Source organism: Aulostomus chinensis, chromosome 1 (genome assembly GCF_037954235.1).
Source record: "Aulostomus chinensis isolate RoL2024-O1b breed Wild chromosome 1, RoL_Achi_v1.0, whole genome shotgun sequence".
Classification (NCBI taxonomy): domain Eukaryota; kingdom Metazoa; phylum Chordata; class Actinopteri; order Syngnathiformes; family Aulostomidae; genus Aulostomus; species Aulostomus chinensis.
The window spans coordinates 36,876,085-36,887,025 of record NC_141320.1 but is presented as its reverse complement, the minus strand read 5'-3'; the positions used below and the strand labels follow the sequence as shown (position 1 = coordinate 36,887,025).

General features: G+C 39.0%; 2 non-coding genes across 2 annotated transcripts; both read left to right on the top strand.

The window, feature by feature from the left end:
- The first annotated feature begins 10,258 nt into the window (after positions 1-10,258).
- Positions 10,259-10,341, top strand: trnal-cag (transfer RNA leucine (anticodon CAG)). The gene has a single exon. It is a non-coding gene; the product is annotated as a tRNA-Leu (tRNA).
- A 527-nt stretch (positions 10,342-10,868) lies between these two features.
- On the top strand, positions 10,869-10,941 carry trnak-cuu (transfer RNA lysine (anticodon CUU)). The gene has a single exon. It is a non-coding gene; the product is annotated as a tRNA-Lys (tRNA).

The following is a 10,941-nucleotide window of genomic DNA, read 5'->3' as shown; positions in this document are numbered from 1 at the left end:
AGCAATTCTCACGACATCACTGTAGCATTGAATTTCTGTTCATTAGCAACTCTTACTAAATGACTGTCAGCATCACTTTGAGGTTGTTTGAAACTCTGACTACATTACTGTAAGCATCACTGAGTTTCTTAGCAACTATCACTACATTATTGTTAGCATCATCTTTAGTTCATTAGCAATTCTTCCGACATCACTGTCGCAATATTTTGAGGTTCGTAGCAACACTTACTACATGACTGTCAGCATCACTTTGAGGTTATTCGAAAGTTTCACTCCATTACTGTTAGCATCATTTGAAGTTCATTATCAATTCTTCCGACATCACTGTTGAAATATTTTGAGGTTCGTAGCAAATTTTACGACATGACTGTCGCATTATTTTGAGGTTCGTAGCAACTCTTAGTATATGACTGTCAGCATCACTTTGAGGTTATTCGAAACGTTCACTCCATTACTGTTAGCATCATTTTGAGATCATTACCAATACTTCTGACATCACTGTCGCATCATTTTTACATCTTTAGCAATTCTTCTGACATCACTGTCGCATTATTTTGAGGTTCGTAGCAACTCTTACGACATGACTTTCAGCATCACTTTGAGGTTGTTCGAAACACTTACTACAACACTGTAAGCATCACTGAGTTGATTAGCAACTATCACTACATTACATTTAGCATCATTTTGAGTTCATTAGCAATTCTTCCGACATCACTGTCGCAATATTTTGAGGTTCGTAGCAACTTTTACTACATTACTGTCGCATTATTTTGAGGTTCGTAGCAACACTTACTACATGACTGTCAGCATCACTTTGAGGTTATTTTGAAAGTTTCACTCCATTACTCCTAGCATCATTTTGAATTCATAAGCAATTCTTACTACATCACTGTCGCATCATTTTGAGATCATTAGCAATTCTTTTGACATCACTGTCACATCATTTTGAGGTTCGTAGCAACTCTTACTACATTATTGTTGCATTATTTTAAAGTTCCTAGCAACTCTTACTACATGACTGTCATCATCACTTTGAGTTTATTAGCAACTATCGCTACATTAATGTTAGCATCATCTTGAGTTCAATAGCAATTCTTCCGACATCACTGTTGAAATATTTTGAGGTTCGAAGCAACTTTTACTATATTACTGTCGCATGATATTGAGGTTCGTAGCAACTCTTACCACATGACTGTGAGCATCACTTTGAGGTTATTCGAAACACTTACTACATTACTGTAAGCATCACTGACTTGATTAGCAACTATCACTCCATTACTGTTTGCATCATTTTGATTTCATTAGCAATTCTTCCGACATCACTGTCGCAATATTTTTAGGTTCGTAGCAACTTTTACTACATTACTATCGCATTATTTTGAGGTTCGTAGCAACTCTTACTACATTACTGTCAGCATCACTTTGAGGTTATTCGAAACTTTCACTCCATTACTGTTAGCATCATTTTGAGTTCATTAGCAATTCTTACTACATCACTGTCGCATCATTTTGAGATCATTAGCAATTCTTCTGACATCACTGTCACATTATTTTGAGGTTCATAGCAACTCCTACTACATTACTGTCAGCATCACTTTGAGTTTTTTAGCAACTATCACTACATTACTGTTAGCATCATTTTGAGTTTATTAGCAATTCTTACTACATCACTGTCGCATCATTTTGAGATCAATAGCAATTCTTCTGACATCACTGTCACATTATTTTGAGGTTCGTAGCAACTCTTACTACATTACTGTCAGCATCACTTTGAGTTTTTTAGCAACTATCACTACATTACTCTTAGCATCATTTTGATTTCATTAGCAATTCTTCCGACATCACTGTCGCAATATTTTTAGGTTCGTAGCAACTTTTACTACATTACTGTCGCATTATTTTGAGGTTCGTAGCAACTCTTACTACATAACTGTTAGCATCATTTTGAGTTCATTAGCACTTCTTACTACATCTCTGTCGCATCATCTTGAGTTCATTAGCAATTCTTCCGACATCACTTTCGCAATATTTTGAGGTTCGTAGCAACTTTTACTACATTACTGTCGCATTATTTTGAGGTTCGTAGCAACACTTACTACATGACTGTCAGCATCACTTTGAGTTTATTAGCAACTATCACTACATTACTGTTAGCATCATTTTGAGGTTATTCGAAAGTTTCACTCCATTACTGTTAGCATCATCTTGAGTTCATGACCAATTCTTCCGACATCACTGTCGCAATATTTTGAGGTTCGCAGGAACTCTTACGACATTATTGTTGCATTATTTTAAGGTAAGTAGCAACTCTTACTACATGACTGTCAGCATCACTTTGAGTTCATTAGCAACTATCACTACATTACTGTTAGCATCATTTTGAGTTCATTCGCAATTCCTCCGACATCACTGTCGCAATATTTTGAGGTTCGTAGCAACTTTTACTGCATTACTTTCGCATTATTTTGAGGTTTGTAGCAACACTTACTACATGACTGTCAGCATCACTTTGAGGTTATTCGAAAGTTGCACTCCATTATTGTTAGCATCATTTTTAGTTCATGAGCAATTCTTACTACATCACTGTCGCATCGTTTTGAGATCATTAGCAATTCTTCTGACATCACTGTCACATTATTTTGAGGTTTGTAGCAACTCTTACTACATTACTGTCAGCATCACTTTGAGTTTTTTAGCAACTATCACTACATTACTGTTAGCATCATTTTGAGGTTATTCGAAAGTTTCACTCCATTACTGTTAGCATCATTTGAAGTTCATTATCAATTCTTCCGACATCACTGTTGAAATATTTTGAGGTTCGTAGCAAATTTTACGACATGACTGTCGCATTATTTTGAGGTTCGTAGCAACTCTTAGTATATGACTGTCAGCATCACTTTGAGGTTATTCGAAACGTTCACTCCATTACTGTTAGCATCATTTTGAGATCATTACCAATACTTCTGACATCACTGTCGCATCATTTTTACATCTTTAGCAATTCTTCTGACATCACTGTCGCATTATTTTGAGGTTCGTAGCAACTCTTACGACATGACTTTCAGCATCACTTTGAGGTTGTTCGAAACACTTACTACAACACTGTAAGCATCACTGAGTTGATTAGCAACTATCACTACATTACATTTAGCATCATTTTGAGTTCATTAGCAATTCTTCCGACATCACTGTCGCAATATTTTGAGGTTCGTAGCAACTTTTACTACATTACTGTCGCATTATTTTGAGGTTCGTAGCAACACTTACTACATGACTGTCAGCATCACTTTGAGGTTATTTTGAAAGTTTCACTCCATTACTCCTAGCATCATTTTGAATTCATAAGCAATTCTTACTACATCACTGTCGCATCATTTTGAGATCATTAGCAATTCTTTTGACATCACTGTCACATCATTTTGAGGTTCGTAGCAACTCTTACTACATTATTGTTGCATTATTTTAAAGTTCCTAGCAACTCTTACTACATGACTGTCATCATCACTTTGAGTTTATTAGCAACTATCGCTACATTAATGTTAGCATCATCTTGAGTTCAATAGCAATTCTTCCGACATCACTGTTGAAATATTTTGAGGTTCGAAGCAACTTTTACTATATTACTGTCGCATGATATTGAGGTTCGTAGCAACTCTTACCACATGACTGTGAGCATCACTTTGAGGTTATTCGAAACACTTACTACATTACTGTAAGCATCACTGACTTGATTAGCAACTATCACTCCATTACTGTTTGCATCATTTTGATTTCATTAGCAATTCTTCCGACATCACTGTCGCAATATTTTTAGGTTCGTAGCAACTTTTACTACATTACTATCGCATTATTTTGAGGTTCGTAGCAACTCTTACTACATTACTGTCAGCATCACTTTGAGGTTATTCGAAACTTTCACTCCATTACTGTTAGCATCATTTTGAGTTCATTAGCAATTCTTACTACATCACTGTCGCATCATTTTGAGATCATTAGCAATTCTTCTGACATCACTGTCACATTATTTTGAGGTTCATAGCAACTCCTACTACATTACTGTCAGCATCACTTTGAGTTTTTTAGCAACTATCACTACATTACTGTTAGCATCATTTTGAGTTTATTAGCAATTCTTACTACATCACTGTCGCATCATTTTGAGATCAATAGCAATTCTTCTGACATCACTGTCACATTATTTTGAGGTTCGTAGCAACTCTTACTACATTACTGTCAGCATCACTTTGAGTTTTTTAGCAACTATCACTACATTACTCTTAGCATCATTTTGATTTCATTAGCAATTCTTCCGACATCACTGTCGCAATATTTTTAGGTTCGTAGCAACTTTTACTACATTACTGTCGCATTATTTTGAGGTTCGTAGCAACTCTTACTACATAACTGTTAGCATCATTTTGAGTTCATTAGCACTTCTTACTACATCTCTGTCGCATCATCTTGAGTTCATTAGCAATTCTTCCGACATCACTTTCGCAATATTTTGAGGTTCGTAGCAACTTTTACTACATTACTGTCGCATTATTTTGAGGTTCGTAGCAACACTTACTACATGACTGTCAGCATCACTTTGAGTTTATTAGCAACTATCACTACATTACTGTTAGCATCATTTTGAGGTTATTCGAAAGTTTCACTCCATTACTGTTAGCATCATCTTGAGTTCATGACCAATTCTTCCGACATCACTGTCGCAATATTTTGAGGTTCGCAGGAACTCTTACGACATTATTGTTGCATTATTTTAAGGTAAGTAGCAACTCTTACTACATGACTGTCAGCATCACTTTGAGTTCATTAGCAACTATCACTACATTACTGTTAGCATCATTTTGAGTTCATTCGCAATTCCTCCGACATCACTGTCGCAATATTTTGAGGTTCGTAGCAACTTTTACTGCATTACTTTCGCATTATTTTGAGGTTTGTAGCAACACTTACTACATGACTGTCAGCATCACTTTGAGGTTATTCGAAAGTTGCACTCCATTATTGTTAGCATCATTTTTAGTTCATGAGCAATTCTTACTACATCACTGTCGCATCGTTTTGAGATCATTAGCAATTCTTCTGACATCACTGTCACATTATTTTGAGGTTTGTAGCAACTCTTACTACATTACTGTCAGCATCACTTTGAGTTTTTTAGCAACTATCACTACATTACTGTTAGCATCATTTTGAGTTGTTGAGCAATTCTCACGACATCACTGTAGCATTAAATTGAGTTCATTAGCAACTCTTACTAAATGACTGTCAGCATCACTTCTAGGTTGTTCGAAACTCTTTCTACATTACTGTAAGCATCACTGAGTTTCTTAGCAACTATCACGACATTACTGTTAGCATCATCTTGAGTTCATTAGCAATTCTTTCGACATCACTGTCGCAATATTTTGAGGTTCGTAGCATCTTTTACTCCATTACTGTCGCATTATTTTGAGATTTGTAGCAACTCTTAGTACATGACTGTAAGCATCACTTTGAGGTTATTCGAAACGTTCACTCCATTACTGTTAGCATCATTTTGAGTTCATTAGCAATTCTTCCGACATCACTGTCGCATCATTTTGAGTTCATTAGCAACTATCACTACATTACTGTTAGCATCATTTTCAGTTCATTAGCAATTCTTCCGACATCACTGTTGCATCATTTTGAGATCATTAGCAATTCTTCTGACATCACTGTCGCATTATTTTGACGTTCGGAGCAACTCTGACTACATTACTGTTGCATTATTTAAATGTTTGTAGCAACTCTTACTACATGACTGTCAGCATCACTTTGAGTTTATTAGCAACTATCACTACATTACTGCTAGCATCATTTTGAGTTTATTAGCAATTCTTACGACATCACTGTAGCATTAAATTGAGGTTCGTAGCAACTCTTGCTACATGACTGTCAGCATCACTTTGAGGTTGTTCGAAACTCTGACTACATTACTGTAAGCATCACTGAGTTTATTAGCAACTATTACTACATTACTGTTGCATTATTTAAATGTTTGTAGCAACTCTTACTACATGACTGTCAGCATCACTTTGAGTTTATTAGCAACTATCACTACATTACTGCTAGCATCATTTTGAGTTTATTAGCAATTCTTACGACATCACTGTAGCATTAAATTGAGGTTCGTAGCAACTCTTACTACATGACTGTCAGCATCACTTTGAGGTTATTCGAAACTTTCACTACATTACTGTTAGCATCATTTTGAGTTCATTAGCAAGTCTTCCGACATCACTGTAGTATTATTTTGTGGTAAGTAGCAACTCTTACTACACGACTGTTAGCATCACTTTGAGGTTGTTCGAAACACTTAATACATTACTGTCAGCATCACTTTGAGATCATTAGCAACTATCACTACATTACTGTTAGTATCATTTTGAGTTCATTAGCAATTCTTACGACATCACTCTCGCATCATTTTGAGATCTTTAGCGATTCTTCCGACATCACTGTAGCATTATTTTGAGGGTCGTAGCAACTCTTACTACATGACTTTCAGCATCATTTAAAATTGTTCGAAACACTTACTACATTACTGTAAGCCTCACTGAGTTTATTAGCAACTATCACTACATTACTTTTAGCATTATTTTGTGTTCATTAGTAATTCTTACGACATCACTGTCACATCATTTTGAGATCATTAGCAATTCTTCCGACATCACTTTCGCATTATTTGGAGGTTCGTAGCAACTCTTACTACATTACTGTTGCATTGTTTTGAGGTTAGTAGCAACTCTTAGTACATGACTGTCAGCATCACTTTGAGGTTGTTCTAAACTTTCACTTCATTACTGAAAGCATCACTGAGTTTATAGCAACTATCACTCCATCACTGTCGCATCATTTTGAGATCATTGGCAATGTTTCCAACATCACTGTCGCATTATTTTGAGGTTCGAAGCAACTCTTACTACATCACTTTCAGCATTACTTTGAGGTTATTCGAAACTTTCACTCCATTACTGTTAGCATCATTTTGAGTTCATTAGCAATTCTTCCGACATCACTGTAGCATTATTTTGTGGTTTGTAGCAACTCTTACTACATTACTGTTAGCATCACTGAGTTTATTAGCAACTATCACTACATTACTGTTAGCATAATTTTGAGTTCATTAGCAATTCTTACGACATCATTGTCGCATCATTTTGAGATCATTAGTAATTTTTACAACATCATTGTAGCATTATTTTGAGGTTATTAGCAACTCTTCCTCCATTACTGTTAGCATCATTTTGAGTTCATTAGCAATTCTTCCGACATCACTGTAGCATTATTTTGAGGTTTTGAGGTACCTTTGTTTGTAACCGATCTGCTGACCAGCGAGACGCCACCACGCACGGCTGTCGGCTCCGTAAAGGAGGGAGAGGAAGTGGAAAGGACGGAGAAGGGTCGGACCAGGTCTATTTCTAGGTGACCACTCACTATCGTCTGCCACACTGTCCCTCATGGTGGGGAGTGTAGCGCCATCCTGCCACAGTACATTTGTTTCATTCTTTTGCTCTTGCACTTTCATTAAAATGGGCTTGACTTGAGAACGTTTTGTTTCAAAATATAGAAGAATTCCCAGATGTATAGGTAGCATGAGTATGAAGTTGCACTTGCACCCGGTGGGAAAATGTCCTCTGCATTTGACTCTAACTATGTAGGAGCAGTGTTAGCAGTGTCACCCTGGGGGCTTGGTCAAGATCAATGACAGGAGTAGCAGACAGGTAATATCCATAGCATGCTTGTTGTTTGAGAGGAGTAAGGGTACACTGTTGGTCTCTCACCTGATGCGCTGTCATCAGCACAAATGATCTGTTCCTAAACATCAAAATCTACCATCCCCCTGATTGTTTTTTACAACTGGAGTACTGGTTAACACTTTAGAAAGCCTTCATTCAGAGCTGTGAAGAACCTTGAACCTGATATCCCAGACATCAAAGTGGGCCACTAACTGGCCAGATGAAGCTATGCTAGGCTGCTGTATCCTGAAGAGCGAAAGTAGCAGCTTCTGAGAGGGATGCTAACCTGGATGTGTTCATCTCCTACTTTAATATCAGCCCCCAACTTGGAGCTCTGACAGCCTCCAGCTTGTTGTTCCTGTTTCTGCTTCAGTCAACAGGGAACTCCAACCTGCAGTAGAATCTTCAACAACAATGGAATAGAAAAGTGAGGAAGAAAAACTAGAATAAACTTACAAAGCTGAGAAATGTTCATGAAGAAGAAAGGCACACGTTATGATTGAGGCCAGAAACTAAAACTCCACACCAAATGTACTTTGACTTGTAGGATAATGAACTTGAATGTGTTGAAACAGCAGATCAGTGAATCCACTACCACACAACAAGATGATGACCCCCTACCACAAGATGGCGTCACAGATCCTGACGCTCTGAGCAGGAAACACAGAGCAAAACATTACAACAAAGCTCCTGTTGTTCCCTCCAGGAAAAACTGTGGCTCTGATGAGAAGAAGGATCCCAGCCTCTTCTGAGGATCCATGGCCGCACCATTGGGTAGCAGGACGATGGGGTCGGCACCAGGAGGAACCCTGGTGTCTCCGATGCAGGGAAGATGGAGCAGTGAAGAGACCACATTGTGGCGTCCTAAAGAGGACATTTGGTGGAGCCTGAGACAGCAAACATCACGCCCCCTTCATCAGAAGAACCACAGCACCAGAAGAAAGAATCCTGGCAGTGACGACAGGGAGGATCAGGGTGACCTCCTCACCTCCACCTTTGAACCTTCAAATGAACTTTAAAAAGCTTTAGAGTGGAGAAAGATTTTAAACATTTTATTGTTTTTTCCTTTCATTCTCATTTGTGTGATTGTCTGATTTATTAGAAATAAACACTGTCTGCTGGGTTTACATTGACTGTGATTCTCTTTTTGCATGCAAGTTGAAAGTTCTGCCAATAAAAACCACAAGTATTTGAAGACCAAAGGAAGAACCCCCAAAGTCAGGACCCTGAGATCAAAGTGAGCGCTCTGATCTCAGAGGTCTGGGATATTTCCCATCCCATGGCCCTTCAAATAAGAGCCCTGTGTCTCTGTCTCAAAGTTTTCAACCGTATTTGTTTGTTAAATTAAAACCAGACGACCACTGTGGTCCTTTTTACACGGTAAGTAAAGCACAGATGCCCTGGTGGACCTGTTGGCACCCTGGACTTTGAATCCAGTGACCTGAGTCCAAGTCTCCGTTCCAGCAGGTTTCCTGCAGCCTTCAGCAGAGCTGCCATGTTTCTCTGTAGAGAACTAAGTGATGCTCTCAGCAGGTTGAGGGCACCACCACCAAGTGAGGTATGAACCTCTGACTTCCTTCTTGTCAAACAGGAAACTCCTAATACCTCATTTGAGTAAAGTACCTCATATTCCTGACATCCAAGTAGTAGTGAAGTGGAGGAAGAAGGGAGGAGATCTCCAACAGGATCCTTCTTTCCTCTGTCCTCCTTGATCTCATGGATCACCACAGTCAAGGGGAGACCCAAGCTCCCGGATGGATCTGGCACTCAGGAACTGCTGAGTTTTCCAGTGGACTTTGTTCCATCCATGGTTCAGGAACAGGACTCCTCCTGGTTAACCTGGTATCTTTCCACCCAACTGTGGGTTCTTGGAGAATTTTTCATGTCATGTCAAGAAATCAGGCTGGTGGGTTTTTCAATGAGAGAAATTCTGGTAACTTAATTAAGTGGCATGTTTGTTGAAGCAGTAATTAACTGATAAATTAAGGAAGGCCTGGCCAGTCTTTGCTCCCAGGTCATACGATGGAGTTAGAAAGTCCTGAATAAATCTGGAGTTCCATGATTTCCTTGTGGTTCACGATCCTTTTGCCAATGTAGTCTGGAACAAGAGCAAGATGAACCTCTGAATAGCAACAGGTTGATTGCAGGTGATGTCAAGTGGTATTTAGAGGAACCTCCTCCTTGTGTTTGGTTACATGGTGGAAGGGTGAGAACTCTGGATCCAGTGATCCCAGTTCAAGTCTCAGAAGGACCTTCCTGTCTGGAATGTGTCCCATGTAACAAACTGATCAAGAGATGCAATGTGGTTCTAATGTTCTGGTTCATTTCTTGTCCTTTAGAAAAATGAAAATCATTTCTTACTGCCATGAACTCAGACTGTGTGTTTAATGTTAACAATAAATAAACCAACTCAGGAGCCAGTAGCGCCTGTGGAAAAAATTCTACTTTGTCAGTGAATTAATTCAGTCTGCATCTAAGTTTCTGTCAGGATGGCCGAGCGGTCTAAGGCGCTGCGTTCAGGTCGCAGTCTCTCCTGGAGGCGTGGGTTCAAATCCCACTTCTGACAAAGGACATTTTCTCCACATTCCTATGCATCCACAATGGTACATTCCAAACCCAGTTGAAGCTGCTCTCCACTGATGGGAGTGAGTGGTTGAACTGGCAGCAGAGGAGGCAAAGGAGCTTCCCTGTGACGTCCCAACATCGCCTGGTTTCCTCCAACATGGAGCAGCCACCAAAACTGAACTTCAAATGTTGGATCAAAGTCTACTGATCCACCTGTCTCATGTTGATGAGGTCATCCAGCCTGATGATCTCTAGGTTCTCCTTTGAGTGGTTCCCTCTGGGAGAGTTCTCTCTCTGTAACTTGTGTGTGTGTTTGCTCGTATCCTGTTTCTCCTTGACAGCACTTTAGTGTTTTTACCACTGGTGTCTCATCTGTGGTTCACCTTTTATTTTACTTCTTTGTCAAAGATGAAGGTGTTTGTGGTCATTCATCAATCATGTGATGGCTCATGTGACTGTGAGTCTGATGAAGAGCTTGTAGCGTCTCTCACTCTGATCACTTCAGGCTATTGAAGCTACTCAGGTGTAGCCTGACTAGCTCAGTCGGTAGAGCATGAGACTCTTAATCTCAGGGTCGTGGGTTCAAGCCCCACGTTGGGCG